Source organism: Macrobrachium nipponense, chromosome 49 (assembly GCF_015104395.2).
Source record: "Macrobrachium nipponense isolate FS-2020 chromosome 49, ASM1510439v2, whole genome shotgun sequence".
Taxonomy (NCBI): Eukaryota; Metazoa; Arthropoda; class Malacostraca; order Decapoda; family Palaemonidae; genus Macrobrachium; species Macrobrachium nipponense.
In genome coordinates this window covers 7,527,444-7,544,465 of record NC_087224.1, presented here as the reverse complement: position 1 = coordinate 7,544,465, position 17,022 = coordinate 7,527,444, and the positions used below count along the sequence as shown (strand labels likewise).

At 40.7% G+C, this 17,022-nt stretch overlaps 1 protein-coding gene across 7 annotated transcripts in view; it reads left to right on the top strand.

The window, feature by feature from the left end:
* LOC135205299 (uncharacterized) overlaps positions 1–15,616 on the top strand; it is a 104,135-nt gene extending 88,519 nt beyond the window's left edge. For all 7 annotated transcript variants that reach the window (XM_064235704.1, XM_064235708.1, XM_064235702.1 and 4 more), the window contains one exon: positions 14,720–15,616. The gene's annotated coding sequence lies outside the window, so the exon portion shown is untranslated. The remainder of the gene's footprint in view (positions 1–14,719) is intronic.
* Positions 15,617–17,022: the final 1,406 nt, after the last annotated feature.

The following is a 17,022-nucleotide window of genomic DNA, read 5'->3' as shown; positions in this document are numbered from 1 at the left end:
GACATCTGTTACTGAAGCGAACTGTAGTGAACCTAGGATTCTCTCTTGGGTACGCCAAGACACCTTTTTGTTCTTGAGGAACTATCTCTTAGCCGCTGCTATCTCCTTGATCTTCCTGGGTGGAAGAGATAGCTTGTGTGTTATAAGGTCCCATTGGATTCCCAGCCATTGGAAGTGGGAGGCCGGAACCAACCGTAAACGGACTGGCATCCATTCGGTGGTGAAGAAATTGAAATTACGTAAAGTATAAAAAAGTAAAAAGAAATGTAAAAATCAAAAAAAGAACAAAAAGGCGTCTTGGCGTACCCAAGAGAGAATCCTAGGTGCACTACAGTTCGCTTCAGTAACAGATGTCCTATTAAAAGCCGGATTGAAAAACTTATTTTAAGTTTTTTGTAAAGTTAAGTGTTACAGTTTTGTTAATGTGTTTTGTAAAGTTTAGTTTGTTTTTCTGACATTTTTTTATGTGTTTCGTAAAGTTAAGTGTACGTCTCTGCCGTTTGTCCTCCTCCTCCTCTGCCACCACTTTCAGAGATAGCCTCACTCGAAAGGTAAGCTTCCACGTTTTACGTTACAGTAATAATATTTCTTGTACACTAATATACACTTTATTTACAGGTTTTGCATTTTTATTCTTTATTTAGGTATTGAATGGTCCAAATTGTTGTAGTATTTCATTGTTTATAGGTCAATTTAGCTTTATTATGAAATTTAATGGGGTGTTTTTGGAGGGCTTGGAACGGATTAGCCATTTTATATGTAAAATGTGTTCCAAGATACGAAAAACTCATAATACGAAGGCCGCCTCGGAACGGATTAATTTCGTATCTCGAGGCACCACTGTTTATACAGGCAGTCCCCGGGTTACGACGGGGGTTCCGTTCTTGAGAAGCGTTGTAACCCGAAAATCGTCGTAAGCCGGAACATCATCAAAAACCCTAGAAAACCTTACTTTTAATGCTTTGGGTGCATTGAAAACTATGTAAACTGCATTCTTATTGCATTTTACATTATAAAAACCTTCAAATATTGATTATTTTGCATTTTTGGTGTCATATTTCTTCTGCCAGATGAGCGTTGTAGGTGTCGTAACCCTGGAACATGCGTCGTAACCCTGCAAATAATTTCTGATGAATATAATTGAAAAGTTTCTTAACCTCGGAACGTCGTAAGCCGAACCCGTCGTAACTCTTCAGTGGAGACTAAAGGAGTGTTGGTTACAGGCTCAGGATTCTCAGTCCTTCCCCATCCCCCTAATGGAGGAGGTGAGGAAGGATTTAGCTTGGTGGCTAGATGATAGGAACCTCTTCATAGGAATGGAGTTGCACACTCCCCCTCCAGACATGCTTCTGTTCTCAGACGCATCGACCGAGGGTTGGGGCACACACACCTGGAGGAGTTGCTGACTGCAGGAGTGTGGGATTGACATGACAAGCACCTTCACATCACCATCCTAGAACTCAAGTCAGCCTTCCTAGCCCTCCAGGAGTTTCGGGATCGAGTGATGAGACACTGTTGTTGATGAGCGACAACACCACGGTGGTGGCATATGTCAACAAATGGGGCCTAGTGTCCTTCCTGTTGCATCAGTTGACAATGCAGGAACAAGAGTGGGCTACAGTACACTGGTAGAGCTGTCAGCCAGATACATTCCAAAGCAAAAAGGAATGTAGTGGCAGACAAACTCAGTCACCAGAATCAGGTGGTAGGGACAGTGGTCCCTCCACTCAGACGTGGTAGAAAGGTTGTACGACCTGTGGGGGCGTCCAGTGGTAAACCTGTTCGCCACCCAGCACAGCAGAAAACTTCCAGTTTTCTTCTTCGTAGTGCTGGACCCATGGGCAGCTGCTGAGGATGCATTCCAACATCCGTGGGACAACCTCGATGTTTATGCCTTTACCCCGTTCTGCCTGATTTGCAAGGTGATCAGCAGAGTGCTGGATCACCAAGAATCTGGATGATTCTGGTGGCTCCCAAATGGCCGCAGGTTGTTTGGTATCTCGATCTGTTAGCTCTTCTCTATGAGGCACTGTGAGAGATTCCCCTGTGGCACAACCTTCTATGAGCCTCATATAGAGCAGTACCACTCAGCAGTACAGTCCCTGTGTCTTCACAGCTGGCAGTTATCCACCATCTCTTGTGAGTGAGAGGGTTTTCTTGCCGAGCAGCAACAGAGATGGCAGGATACCCAGACAGTCCTCTGCAGCAGCGTACCAGGGAAAGTGGTCCATCTTCTGTGGTTGGTGTCGTGGATGGGGTCTCTCCACTCAGAGCCACTCTTCAACAGATCACAGATTTCCTAGTCTTTCTTCGCCGAGAGAAGCTCCTCCCTGTCTCTGCAGTTAAGGGCTACAGGTCTGCCTTGGCCTTGGTCCTGAAGCTGCGAGAAGTGGATATCTCCACTTCTACTATGGAGATATCCCTCCTTATGAGGAGCTTCGAGAGGTCTTGCCCACCCAGGGAACTCAGGCCTCCTGAGTGGGATGTGACTCTTGTCTTAAGGAGTTTGACTTGTGAACCTTACGAGCCTCTGCGAGAGTCGTCAGACAGGGATCTGACCCTCAAGACCATCTTCTTGCTGGCCCTGGCATCAACGAAGAGAGTAGGCGAACTTCATGGTCCCTCTTATGATGCTTAACAGTTGAAGGGATGGTGGAGAAAATATAAATTTTCAGTTAATCATTTCAACTTTATAGCATTTACGTATATGTATTTTTCTCTACACAATGCTAAAATAATTGCTTTTGTTTTTTGTGAAATTATCTTTGTTGAAATCAACGTGTTTTAAGTGACACCTTTATTTCTAACTGCTTGTTGGAGAACCTTTTACTGCCTGAAACTGCCCAACTCAGGTGACAGCCTGCTTTCTTCGCTGCAAGGAGGGCTGAGATAATCAGTTCAGCTCAGCTCTGAGTCTTAGACAACAGCGAGTGGAAACCCAGAACATTATTTTTCGACTATATTCTTTACTCGCAGTGGAATATTAATTGCTTAATTCAAGTTGCAGTAGCCTCAAGCCATTGCCTCCCAACAACAGACGTCGAACACCTGACACTCACCGATGGACTTGATTATCACAGCACCGTGATCTTGTGGCTTTAAGGATTTTTCCCTAAGATTCATGAAACAATCTATTCCTTGCATTCAGCCCTTATGAAATATAAAGCTCACCAATTCATGGAATGACCCAATGAAAGCAATTAATTTTAAATTGTTCCTTTATAAGTTTTTTGTAGCATATTATTCAGCTCCCCTAATATTTATATTTGAAATTATACTTTATCTTATATGTATAGGCCTGCAGCCATACTTATATTCATATTCAGCTGTTTCATTTAGGCTACTACAAATTTCCTCTGATTTTTGTAAGATATATTCTTGCCATATTTACTTATATGGAAATTTAAATTATTCCAGCGTGACTAGCTTTTGCTTTCATAATTTCCTCTTGTTATTTCCTGATTGTCGTGTGTGTTTCAATATTATTAATTCCCATATTTTTCGTGAGTTTTAGCGAGTGGGATGGAACTGGGGAGGATTGGGAGCTCTGGTGCCAGTGGTCTTCCTTCATTTAATGGAATCCAATCCAGGCAACAATTAAGCAGTTTCCGATGTTTGGTGCTAGTTGTAGCTTGATATTTGTATTTACATATTTGTGCTGTATTGGATATTTACTCAAGGGCAATTGTCATACTGTTATATATTAGGAGATTTTTAGACTTTGATAGCATTAACCATGTCTGACCTTAGTTAGCTGCCGGAAATATATCCGTAAGGCCGTCACTGAATGTTTCTATAAGAGGGATAGTTTTTCCGCTTTATCACAGACTGATCGAAATGGGAAAAAATCAGTATTGCAAGACTTGTTAACTCAATTGAGTGTTTACTATTGGAAAATTCAAGCACTTATGAGGGATGAGAGTGAAGATGAATCTGTACTTACAGAAGAGATTAAGTCAAGTCATGTATATTTGACTAAAATCCATGAGTGTATAGCTTTGCTCAATGATATTCCTCCTCAAAGTAATTCATTGCTTGATTCCGCTTGTTGTCTTCTTAAAAGTCCAACAGCCCCGCTTCCCACATTCACCAGCCGTGATGGTGAAGATTTTAGTCAATTCTTTCTTCAGTTTGAGGAAACCATTAACAAGTTTTCATACTTAGATTACGATAAATTTCAATTGTTGAAGCAGCAAGTTAGTAGGAGAGCTACAATTTTACTTAATTCCCTTGAAACTGATAAGTAAGGATACTCGCACACTAAAGAATTGCTGACGAGTGCTTTAGCTTCCCCAGAAAAAAAGAAGTTCAACATTATTAAGCAGTTATCAGAGATCAAGTTAACATCCTTTTGAATACATCTCTAATATTAAGCATGTCACTGAGGGTGTTGAGAAATTGAATATTGATGTGGATTTTTTCCTTCAGAATTTTTTCTGGTCAGGCATGAACGAGTCCTTTCGAAACCACTTGATTCAGATAACTAATCATTCGAAACTAACTTTAAAGGAAATTACTGATAACTTTTTTGAGGCAACAGAGCAGTAGTATTCAAGTTCTCAGAAACATTTTAAAGAATGCAAGAAAAAATCTGATTCGCCTGTATCAAATGTGACTACCACTAATTAGTGGATGAATCTTTAAAGAATTGCCAGGATGAAATCAATGATATAGAGTTTATTTTGGGGTGTAAATCATCGTATTGTATACCAGATTGTGATGTTCTCTTTGGTGAAGGGAAAGTTTCCGTATATACTCAGACTCCTCTTGGAATAATGTTGAAGGGTGATGTTAAGCAGCTGTTGCATGATTTGGAGGATTTGCCAGTTGATTCATATTCATACTTAATGACTGACCAGCTAAATTGCCTTCCTGTCAAAAGTACCTCTTGCATGACATCCACGGATAATTGCATTGAAGTCACAGATTGATGTAATGATAATTTGTTCCTACACGATATACAAACTTTTGGTTCTTTAAATTAGGACATTAAGAATTAATTTCAGTGTAGGCTGGAATACGGCCGTTAAATTCTTGAACAAGGTGGTTAGGCAGTAGCTACCATCTGGTAAGTGTATAGACCCCCTGCCCGCATGTAAACACTCCACTTTGCTTATGGCCATCTTCCGATAAAGACGTGTTTGTGAGCTCTCGCTGACTAGCCATTGATCACGATATTCATGTTGGGATCTTTATTTTGTTATTTTTAATGAATATTTGTGTAGTGTTTGGTGTTAATTATTAAGTGACTTTATTAATTAATATACAAACCCATTTTTTTGTGATAGCCTTGCTAACCACCTTTCTACATCATGTTTTAAGGGTCAGCGGCATGGGTGTGCATATCCCTTATCACATTTTTTCACCCTTTAACGTCAGGGCGAGACAGTGTATTAGTTTGAAATTTATTCTTATGCTTTGTGAATTATCAAGGAGAACTTCGGAGTTTTTCTTACATGTAATACAAACCCTCAGTCCTTTACATAAGGAATTACTTTCAGAGTAGGTTGGCATTTGGTTATAAAAGAATAATAACAAGGTAGTTAGGCAGTAACTGCTTGTCCGACAGTCAGGAGTCCCTCCCGACTGGACGTGAACATTCCACTTTGCCTTCGGCCGCCATTGTATGCAGACTGTAGGGTCTTCTCTCCGAGGCACTGCGAGAGATTCCCCTGTGCACAACCTTCTGTGTCAACCGCACGTAGAACGGTACCACTCGGCAGTACAGTCCCTGTGTCTTCACGGCTGGCGGTTATCCACTATCTCTTGCGAGCAAGAGGGTTTTCTCGCCAAGCAGCAACAGAGATGGCAGGATACCTCAGACAGTCCTCTGCAGTAACGTACCAGGGAAAGTGGTCCATCTTCTGTGGTTGGCGTCGTGGATGGGGTCTCTCTCCGCTCAGAGCCAGTTTTCAACAGATCGCGGATTTCCTAGTGTTTCTTTGCCGAGAGAAGCTCCTCTCTGCCTTGGTCTTGGTCCTGAAGCTGCGAGAAGTAGATATCTCCTCTTCTATGGAGATATCCCTCCTTATGAGGAGCTTCGAGAGGTCTTGCCCACCCAGGGAACTCAGGCCTCCTGAGTGGGATATGACTCTCGTCTTAAGGAGTTTGACTCGTGAACCCTACGAGCCTCTCTGAGAGTCATTAGACAAGGATCTGACCCTCAAGACCGTCTTTCTGCTGGCCCTGGCATTGGCGAAGAGAATAGGTGAACTTCATGGTCTCTCTTATGACGGGAAACACTCAAGGGGATGGGGGTCTAGTACACTCGCTTTCGTTCCAGATTTCGTAGCAAAGACTCAGAATCCTTCGGTCCCTGACAATAGATTCGAGTCCTTTACAATCCCCTCACTAGGGGACTTCAGTAGTAATGATCCAGACGAGATGCTACTTTGTCCCGTTAGAGTGCTACGGTGCTATCTGAAGAGAACTCGTCATCTCCGGCCTGAGTGTCGACACCTCTTCATTAGCACCGGGTGACCAAGAAAGAGGCATCCAAGAACACTATCCCTTTCTGGCTTCGTGAGGTGATCAGGAAAGCGTACTCCTCCGAAGGGAGGTTCGACACTGGTACCTTTTGTCCGAGAGCCCACGAAGTCAGAGGTATTGGTCCTACCTTTGCATTCCGCAAGAACCTGTCGGTTTCACAGGTACTGAAGGCAGGGGTGTTGTCCAACCAGACCATCCTCACCTTCTAGCTTTGGGATATTGCCCATAGGTCCTTGGATACCTTTTCCTTGGGACCCATGGTGGCTGCTCAACACGTTTGTAGCGCACCCAGCTCCTCTAACTGGACAGGGTTGCATCTCGCCTAGTGTTACTGTATGACAGGTGTGAATGAGAGTGTGACTGGCTTCTCTTCCTCCTTCATTCTACTCTCTTCGTATGGGCAGAGAGCTGCAGTCGTCACATGCTGGAAGGGCGGTCGATATAGGTAAGCTTTATTTCACGAGGATATAGAAGCATATATCCTTCCCTTCCCTAACAAGGGGGGAAGAGGACATCAGCATGCATAAGACAAACTCAATACTTGTATATTTGTCATCTTGCTCCCGACTCAATTTCTTGTTTGCCATTCATAAGAGGCTACACTTGCCTCCCTCTTATGAATTGTTCCAGAAGAGGTCTGGCTACTGGTCTTGCAGTTCTCATACTCTGATCAATTGGACAGAGGCCAGGTTCCACCCCTTGCTCTTACGACTTGAACGGGAACCTTGGTTGGGCGAACACCAGTCTGTTCACATGACTATCAGATTCCTCCCACCAATCAGTGACTCTTTCTAATGCAAAGGACCGAGGGTTTGTATTATGTGTAGGAAAAAATCACAGTTTTTTTAAAGTAAATTGTATTTTTCCCAACTATACAAACCTGAGGTTCTTTACATATAGGTCCACCTCATACCACCCCTCAATCTGTTCCTGGGCCTAAAGCAAAGTGGAATGTTTATGTCCAGTCAGGCGGGATGCCCAGCTATCAGACAAGCAGTTCCTGCCTAACTACCATATTCTTTTATGACCGAATTCCAGCCTACGCTGAAAGTATTTCCTTATGTAAATTACCTGAGGTTTGTATAGTTAAGAAACATACAATTTACTTTAAAAAATTGTGATATTTGGATATCTTTGTGTTGGCTATATCCTATCCGTGGAATTGTACCTGTAACTCTTAGCATGCTGTGATATTGGTCCTCGAGTGTGTGTATTGTTCCCCTGCTGAAAATCATATTTATTTACCGCTATTATCCTGAAGTTTTGTCACTGGACAATGCCTTTGTGGCTGCCCTGTGCTTAACTCTACTTCTGCTGGTAAATGTGCCTCTTCCTGTAGAAGAAATCTTGCAGAATTTGGAGAGGAAGAAGTCGAGGAGGAAGAGAGCTCATCAAGTGTTGTCATCTTCCTCTTTGTAATCATCAAATTTTCTTCAACCTCCTCCTCTTCAACTTCTAAGGGTCTGCCTCCTTGAACTGAGGAGGCAGTTGGGTCGTCCGCTGGCTTGCCTGTTCCTTCATGAACAGGAACCGACACGCTGTCCCCAGGGTCAAGCGTGTCGGGAGCCATAGAAGTGCAACTTCGCTTTGCGCTTCTCTGCTAGTCCCAGAGGTTCTGCCTCTGAGACTAGTACCGTGTCAGGCACTTGTTCATGAGGTAACCTGAGTGCATGTAAATCTATGGATTTGTGTGCATCTAGAGTCGATGATGCTGAGTCCACTCACCGTCACTACTCAGGCACAGAGTGGAAGAAAAGAGTGAGTTCAGGTGACTCGCGGTGATTGCTTGGTACCCAGGGTTGATGTGACGGTCCCGCAGGACCATGCACATGGTGAGACTGGTAGGGGGTCCTCCTTTCAGTCCCCTTGAGAGGATTTGGCCTTGACGAGTACTGGGATTCATCTGAGGACAGTAAAGCCCTTGTCAGTGAGATGTAAACTCAACTCCACCCAGACCACGGTCACGTTCACTTGATCGACTGGTCTCAGTGGCGGCGAATGTTTCTCCTGCCGTGTGAGAGTTTCATAACCCTCCTCGGGAAAATATTTCTCCAGGGCGAAAACGCTCTTCTAGACTCGCGTCATGGCCATTACCACAGTTGATGGCTGCCCGCAACTCGGTTCTCCTGCTAGTTCTGCTAGCTAGGTGAGCGAAAGCGTCCATCTTCCTCACCTATTCCCTCTACTTCCCATGGCTACACTGGGAGGGGCGAGGTGGAAAGAAGGGAGGATTCAGCGGTGGGGGACTACATTCCTGGAAGGATCTTAGGGTCCTACTGGATGTATGTTCACATCGTTGAGGAAGGATCTTCTGTCAATGATGGAGAGACCTCTCACCGTCTCAACATTTGTGTTTAGATTCTTAGAATTCGAATGCCTGGAGACTTATGTTCTCCCTGGCTCTTTCTGCCCTTTGAACAGATTCCAATTCTCAGTTCCCTATGGGTTCTTGCATTTTGGGAGCCTGAGTGCATACAGTGTTTCCCCCGTATTTGCAGGGGATGTGCACCAGACACCCCCATGAATAGTTAAAACCCGCAAATAGTTAAAACCACCACTAAAAATGCTTACAACTGCCTATCTTGAAAGTTTAGATACCAAATGTATACCTTAAATAACATCCTACTTCAAATAAACCTAAAATTACTAACCTATTACTGTAACAATCTTTGAGGTTATATTATTAATATCATTTTAAATTCATCTTAAACTTAAAGATATACACCTACAGCCAATAGCAGAGAGAAAGAGAGAGACCATTGAATGGCAACATCATATATCCAACCATCAAGAGTGAAATTATGAATTATTTCTGAGAAAGAGAATAATAATGGAAAGAGAGAGAGAGAGAGAGAGAGAATAACTCCTAGACTCCGACTCCTTCCTCTCTGCCAATTCGTATGTCAAATGTCATTTACTCCCCCACCCACCTTCCTCCAAGTGGATAAAACAACTGGGAATCGCTATTTTTAATTGATCTTATTAATATTTGAAAATCAGTTATAAGGTAAATCATTTATTTATACTACAAAACAAATAAACATACGTACGTAAGAGAGAGAGAGAGAGAGAATGTTATTGTTATTGTTTAATCTCATTAAACTTAATAAATTAGTACTGTATACTATTATTTTACCATACAATGTAGTAATGCCCTTAAAGATATACTTATACATACACTTCCAGCCCAAATAGAGGGCGAGAGTTACCACTATGGCATACGTATCTCGTGTGGCAAAAGAGAGAGAGAGAGGGTTATCCTTATTTAAAAGAGTGAAATGGATCGATTATTGTATTTCTTTAAAATACTATCATATGAATTTTGAAATTAGTTATATTATTATTATTATGCGAAAATATTAATAAACATACACATGTACCATAGAAATTCTCTCATCTCAGTAAAGAGATAGAGAATTTACATGATCTTGAGTGGACAACACACTCCCCCTCCTGTCACATTACTTGATATATTTGACAGCTGTTGGACCCCAGCCATCTCAGCTTGGCTACCTGGAGTTCAAAGACAAGATGTGGGGTAAAATGGATTTTCTTTCATTCTTACATAATTTTTTATTTATAAACTAAAATATTGCTAATTCACTTTAGTATTTTCTTTAATGAATTTATATTATTGTTGTTTACATTGATATTGATATTTGAAAATTAGTAAATCATTTATTTATCATACAAAAAACATACATCTCTGCAAAGAGAGAGAGAGAGAGAGAGAGAAATGGAAAGATTATCGTAGTATTTCTGCAAAATACTTTCGCATATGATTTTTGTAATTACAGTTATTATTATTATTATTATTATTTGAAAATATTAATAAACATATTATACATACTCCTGTCAAATTACTTGATATATTTAACAGCTGTTGGACCTCAGCTTGGGCCTGGAGTTCGAAAGAAAGATGCGTGAAGACTGGGATTTCCTTCATTCTTACATAATTTTTTAAATTTTTAAACTAAAATCCTACTAATTCACTGTAGTATTTTCTTTAATGAATTGATTGCTCTTTACATTAATATTAATATTTGAAAATTAGTAAATAATATATTTATCATACAAAAAGCATACATCTCTGTAAGAGAGAGAGAGAGAATTATTATTGTTATTATGTGATATCATTTAATCTTATTAAACTTACTAATACAATAATTTTTGAATCATAAAAATGTATTTAGGTATGAAAATAACATCAAAATACACTAATTAGTGATTATTTATCGTTGGAAAACTCCGCGAATAGGCAAATTCCCCCGCAAATAATGGGTAGATATGGTCCAGAGATAAATCCGTGAATCCATGAGTCTGTGGATCCATAGAAAGCGAATACAGGATGCCCACTGTATTCTGTTTAATTGTATTCACAGTCCAGTCTTAAATGCCCACATATAGGACTGGTTTGTATGCCTGTTCCTCCTCGATTTCTACAGGAGTCGAGGAGGGGCCCCTCCCCAATGATCGTTTGACAAAATTCAGGTGTCTCGCCGAGCATTAAATTCTTTGGAATTTCTATCTCTCTTTGTTTTGGTGTTCTATGATTTCCAACACTCAGTCAACGAGTATTCCCGATAATTATTTCAATAATCGGGAATGCCGCCGAGCGCCTGGATCCCTTGTTTCGATGGCGCTCACTGAGTGCTTGGCTTTGTCATGTTGCCGAGAACCAGAGCAAGACAAGGTTCGCGCACTTATTGTCTTGCAAAAGTCGGGTTTTCTTGCTGAGCATGGGAATTCATACAAATTCTAGCGCTCAATATCACGGGTGCTTGGATAGCGAGAAGAGCCTTTACCAGTACAGATGAGCTTGCTCTTCAGTCTGGTTTGGAGTTATGCAAAGCTTGGTAATGCATGCAACACCTTCTAGGTGAATGGCCAAGTACCATCCTTGTTTCTTGGACTTTAGGATCTGGACACGTAGGACAGCAGACACAGAATCCCTCTTTATCCTTCTTCTCGGAGCTTCAGCCTCGAAGGAGAACAGTTCATTGGGAAAAGTGATAGTTCTTTGCTAATGATTACCACTCATAATTATGTAATGGTTATCTGCTCAGCTTACTCGACTCAGCTCGGCCGGGCCAAGCAATACCGAACGAACTCTCTGCTGTTGATCAGTGTGATCCTTTGCCATGACATAGCATCCTCCCTTCCCGTGTTGCAGCGAGTTTTCACAGGGGTCATCATCTTCGTCTTCATCATCTGATGCCTTCTCACCACCCTCTTCAAAGGCTTCCTTAGCCTAAGAAGAGGAAGGTAATTTCTCCGCCCCTTAGAAGTCGTACTCAAGACTTAGAGGGTCTGGATCCTTTCCCTGGAGAGGGAGCAGTTGGCTGTCTTTTCAGCTCATCTGCTCTTTCTGGAACGGGAACAGGATGCTATATCCAAGATATAGTGTCTCTGGAGCCCCAGGAATTCGAACCAGGTTCGTTCTCCTGTCTGGTTCTATGGAACTGGGGCTGTGTTGGGTACTTGTGTGCAAGTCTCTCCGAGTGTACAACCTCCAAGGGGGGTCTTACATCCACAGTCAGTGATAGGTAGTCTTCTCTCCATCATGATAGTGGTGCAGGGCGAGAGAAGGGACTGAGCCGCAAGGGCAGACCAGAATGATACCAGGATAATTACCAGGTTGGTCCAAGGAAGAATCAATGTTTTAGTAGATGAACTAAGCCATTGGGTCTTGAAGGAATGGACCTTGGATCCACTGGTTTGCTTAGATCTGTGGAAGCTTTAGAGAAAACCAATGATGGTCCTTTTTGCCACATCTTGGAACCATTGTCTTCCTCTGTATTGTTCACCAGTACCAGATCCCCAAGCCTGTTCAGTAGGCACTTTCTTCCTAGACTGGTTGAACCAGGATCAGTATGCCTTTCCCCCATTCAGTTTTATAAGACAGGAGTTAAACAAGTTTTTGTCTCACCAGAACATCTCTAATTTTGGCCAGCGAAGGAATGGTTCCCTGGTGGTCATCGAACACCTTGTAGATTTCCCGAGGCTGCTTCCTCAAAGGAAGCAGCTACTCGGACAACCTCACTTCTAAAGATTCCACCAAGGACTGTTGTCTCTGGCCCTGACAGGCTTCAAACTGTCAAGAAACTCCTTAGAAAGAAAGGATTTTCTAAAGCAGCTGCAGAGACGATCACTAGATGCAGAAGGCAATCCTCTAATGAAGTTTATCAAAACAAGTGGAGAATCATTAGATAATGGTGCATGAGCACCAGTGTCTCCTCTTCTTATACCTGTATGACCCAAATAGCAAACTTCTTATTGTATTTAAGGTCAGTGAGGAGACTTTCAACATTCACCTTTAAGGGTTATAGAGCCATGTTGGGTTCAGTCTTTTGCCACGTTGTCCTCCAATGTGGACATTTTAGTCGACATAGTGTTGAAGTGATTGTCAGGTCCCTACTTTGAGCCTCTGCATTCCATCTCCTTAACAGACTTGACTATAAAAACCCTTTTTCTGATATCTTTTGCGACGGCAAAGAGAATCAGTGAAGTACATGCCTTGGATAGAAGGGTGGGCTTTTTGAAAGGAAATGCTATCTGCTCATATTCACTTGGTTGCTTAGCCAAGAACAAGTCCCCCTTTAGTCCCTGCCCTTGTTCTTTTTCTATTAAGAGCATGATAGAAGTTCTGGGATCTGATGATGTGGAAAGATCATTGTGCCCAGTGAGAGCTATAAAATATTACTTTCATAGAGCTAAGGACATTTGGTGACTCTTGCAGTCTGTGGTGCTCTGTCAAGGGTTTGAACCTGGGAAGCAGGTCAGCAATTTCCAGGGGAGGCATGAGCCCCAGGGAAAAATTAATACAAATTTTCTAATTATATTTGTTATTCAGAAGTTTATGAAAAAGTGCAAAAGTATTGCTGTATAGCGTTATTTTCCTAAGGTCTACTACTCTAGTTAGGCTCATTGGACTTACCATGTTTTGTAATTATTGCCCTCCCTTCCTGCCCTCGAAACCCCTTCTTTTTCTCATTTTATTATTTTTCTTTTAAATCTGGGAGGGAATTTTGCTCATAGATGCAAGGGAGCCATGAAAGAATGGACCAACTCTTAGAGGGGGTGTGGTAATAAAAAGGTAAAGAACCACTACTCTAGACCTTTGTTCAAGAAGATGTGTTACCCTTATATAAAGTGCAAGCTCATGAGATTAAAGCAGTGGCTACTTCTCTAGCTTTTAAAAGAAACCTTTCCTTATCAGCAATGTAAATCTGTGTTTGCATCTCATTATCTTTGAGATATTGAAACAGTGTATATAATGATTGCAGTACATTTGGTCCTTCTCTTGTGGCAGGCATGGTGTTGGGAAAGGAGGTGTAGGAAGCAACCCTTCCTAGATGCATTTTTTCTCCTTGATAGGAGATATTATTGTTATTGGAGGCCTAGAAGTACAAAGTACCTGAGTACCCTCCAGTCCTTTGGTAGGGTGGTGGTGGTTTTTTATTTAAGCATGGTTTGGATATAGGTAACAAGTTTTTTCTCTGGTGAATTATTGGTATGGAGCCCAGGGCAGGGGCAGTTTACAAATCCTTTGTTGGCCATCAGAAATATCCTTTGCCACAAAGGTCCCACTAAAGTAGTAGGCACCTGCTGGCTATACCACCACACCTCTACATGATAAGATGAGTAACAACCAGAGGCAGTACCGTCCTGCATCAACCTCTCTTTTCAAGTAAGGAACCAACAAACATTGTTATATAATGTTGGCAAATCTTTTTCTATCCTCTTTCTAGTTACAGTGTTAATGCTTTGAGGTAGAAACATCCATGCATCCCACCATCCCTCAATGTGGGAATCTTCTACGTATATAATTACTGGGTAAGTACCATAATTAAAAATGACATTTTTATATTAAAAAAAATTAAGTTTTGATTTTACTTAGCCATTAGTTATATAATCGGAGCTCACCCTCCATCCCCTAGCATGGTTTTTTCTCATTAAGGGCATGAAACATATTGAGTTCTGTGCCAGTTGGTTCTTCTCTCTCCCCAGAAGTGGACAGGGTCGTTGTTGCCCAACCAAAACAAGACAGAAAATTAGCACGACACTCGAATTTCAGAATTTAGCTGCCAGGCGAGTGAAACTCTTAGCTATATATAATTACTGTGTAAGTACATTTAAAACTTTATTTTATTATAAAGATGTCATTTCTTTTTGTTATGAATGGTGCTGTTCAGAACATATTTTTCTGAGATTTTTAATTTTATTTCAGAGGAAAATTTCATCAGTGCTTAACTAGAATTGAGTATTGTAAATGGGAACATGATGTGGAAATGCTGTTAATCAAAGAAGAGAAAGAGAATTTGGAGGAGGATCTTACTGAAAACACAGATGATGGAAGGCTCTTTATTTGTAGATCCCTTCCTAGAAATCAAGGCAGAACCAGAATCTTTTGGCCATAGTGAATTGGATGTGAACTGTTCATTCTGATCTATTAAGTACAAGAGGACAGCTCTCTAAGCTGTGATGATGAAAGTGGACACAGGATCTATTTTGCAGAAGAAAATATATATTTTTAAGACAGAAGTACCTACTTTCAAAAAGAAACAACACAGCTGGGATGCAAATAACATACATGTGCTGAATGCCAAAGGACATTTTCACAGAAATGCTCTCAAAACACATATGAGAACTCTTACAGGAGAGAAATCATATATTTGCTCTTTATGTCAAAGAAGTATTTCAGGTCAAGTTTTTCCTCTTCAAGTCATCTCAAAGCACACAAAAATTGACACTAGACAGAAACTTTATTTATCTTTGTCCAAGTAGTTTTTCTAACTCTGAAATTCTCAAAGTACATAATGGAAATCATTGTAGAGACAGGAAATTCTCCAATACTAATATGAAAAGTGTTGGACAATTTCAAATGCTATTAGATAGCTCATGAAAATTCATCATATTTACAAGGCAATTAAATGTACCGAATGCCATAATAGGTTTTTAGTATTACTTTGCTCGTATAAAACATTATGAGAACCCATATTGGAGAGAAGCCATTCACATTTCATGAATGCCAAGGTATCTCAAAAGGTGTGCGAAAACTCATACTAGACAGAAGTCTCTTCCATAAAACTTACTTAGTGGAAGTCAACGATTGTTACATTAAACATCAAAGAAAACTAGTTTGTTTTATTTGATTAATTTTTTATGTATTATTTTGTTTTGAGCTAACCAGTTAGAAGTTTTGATCCAGGACTTGTTTTATAAATGACTAAAGTACTACTGTATTACTCTATTCTATCGAAAGCTATCCAGTCAGAGTGTTGAGCCAAAACTTGCTTTCTGAATTACTGAAGTAGTACTGTATTCAGACATGTTGAGCAAGGACTTGCTTTGTAAATTACTAAAGTACTGTATTACTGTATTCTGTTTTAAGCGAAACAGACAGGGGTGATGAGGCAGGACTTCCCTTTGGAAGTGAATAAAGTACTGTATTCTGTTTTAAGCTAACCTCTCAGAAGTGTTGAGGTAGAACTTGCTTTGTAAATGAATAAAGCACTGTATTACTGTGTTCTGTTTGAAGCTAACCAGTCAGAAGTGTTGAGCCAGGACTTGCTTTGTAAATTACTAAAGTACTGTATAACTATTATAACAATTGATCGATATTTGGTCGACACAGTCGATACAATTGTTCCGTTGGTTCTCCTACCCTCCAGTGTTTATCATTAAGGTGACTTCTTTCACATAGTGAGTGACAGTAGTAGACAGGTTTTGGATGGCAATCTGAAAGGCTCTGGGAAACCTCAGTTGAGAAGGCAACAGCAGCATCGGGTGAATGGCAGTATTGGAGCAGCTGGAAGTCATTTTTAATACATACCTGGTTCACTTCAATGGGAAAATGAGGACTCATTTGTCTGTGTGTGTTTGACAATTCTTGTGTATTTGTCTGTTTGTTTATTTTGCTGCTTGGGTGTTATGTGTTTGGTATTTATTTTAGACCAATTGACTATTTGTGTGTTGTTTTTTATTCAAATTGTTGATTTTCTGTGTCGAGCAAGTGTATGTTATTGTGATTTTCATCCATTATATTTATTGTGGTGTCGAGCATGTGTATGGCTCTGGTTGAGTGTGATGTTCAGTACTGATTCATTTATCTAGTTTATTCATTGATTTGATGGTTGATTTATTGATTATTTTGGTAACTGATCATTTTGTATTTTTGCCACCCAATACCTGGTCTTACTTGTATATTATGTAAATTACTGTAAATAAATTAATATTAAAGTAATTTTTTTGTTTTGTTCAATCCTCCTCCTTCATGTTTCTCACCTTTTGTCAGTCATTCCAGCCAAATTTCTTGTTTTTATTTTGAACCTGCTGCTCTCCAAGAACATTATATTCTGCTTTAACCCTCAAGGTTGCTGCACATCCCTAGATTGGGCACATTATATGTTGCACTAGGACGATGATAATATTAGCAGTGCTTTATTTTCAAATATCACGGTAAATTAAGTCCCTCCCCTTAGCTCTGTTTGAGTGATGTCAGCAGTCTCACCAGCCATTCAACCCACTCTT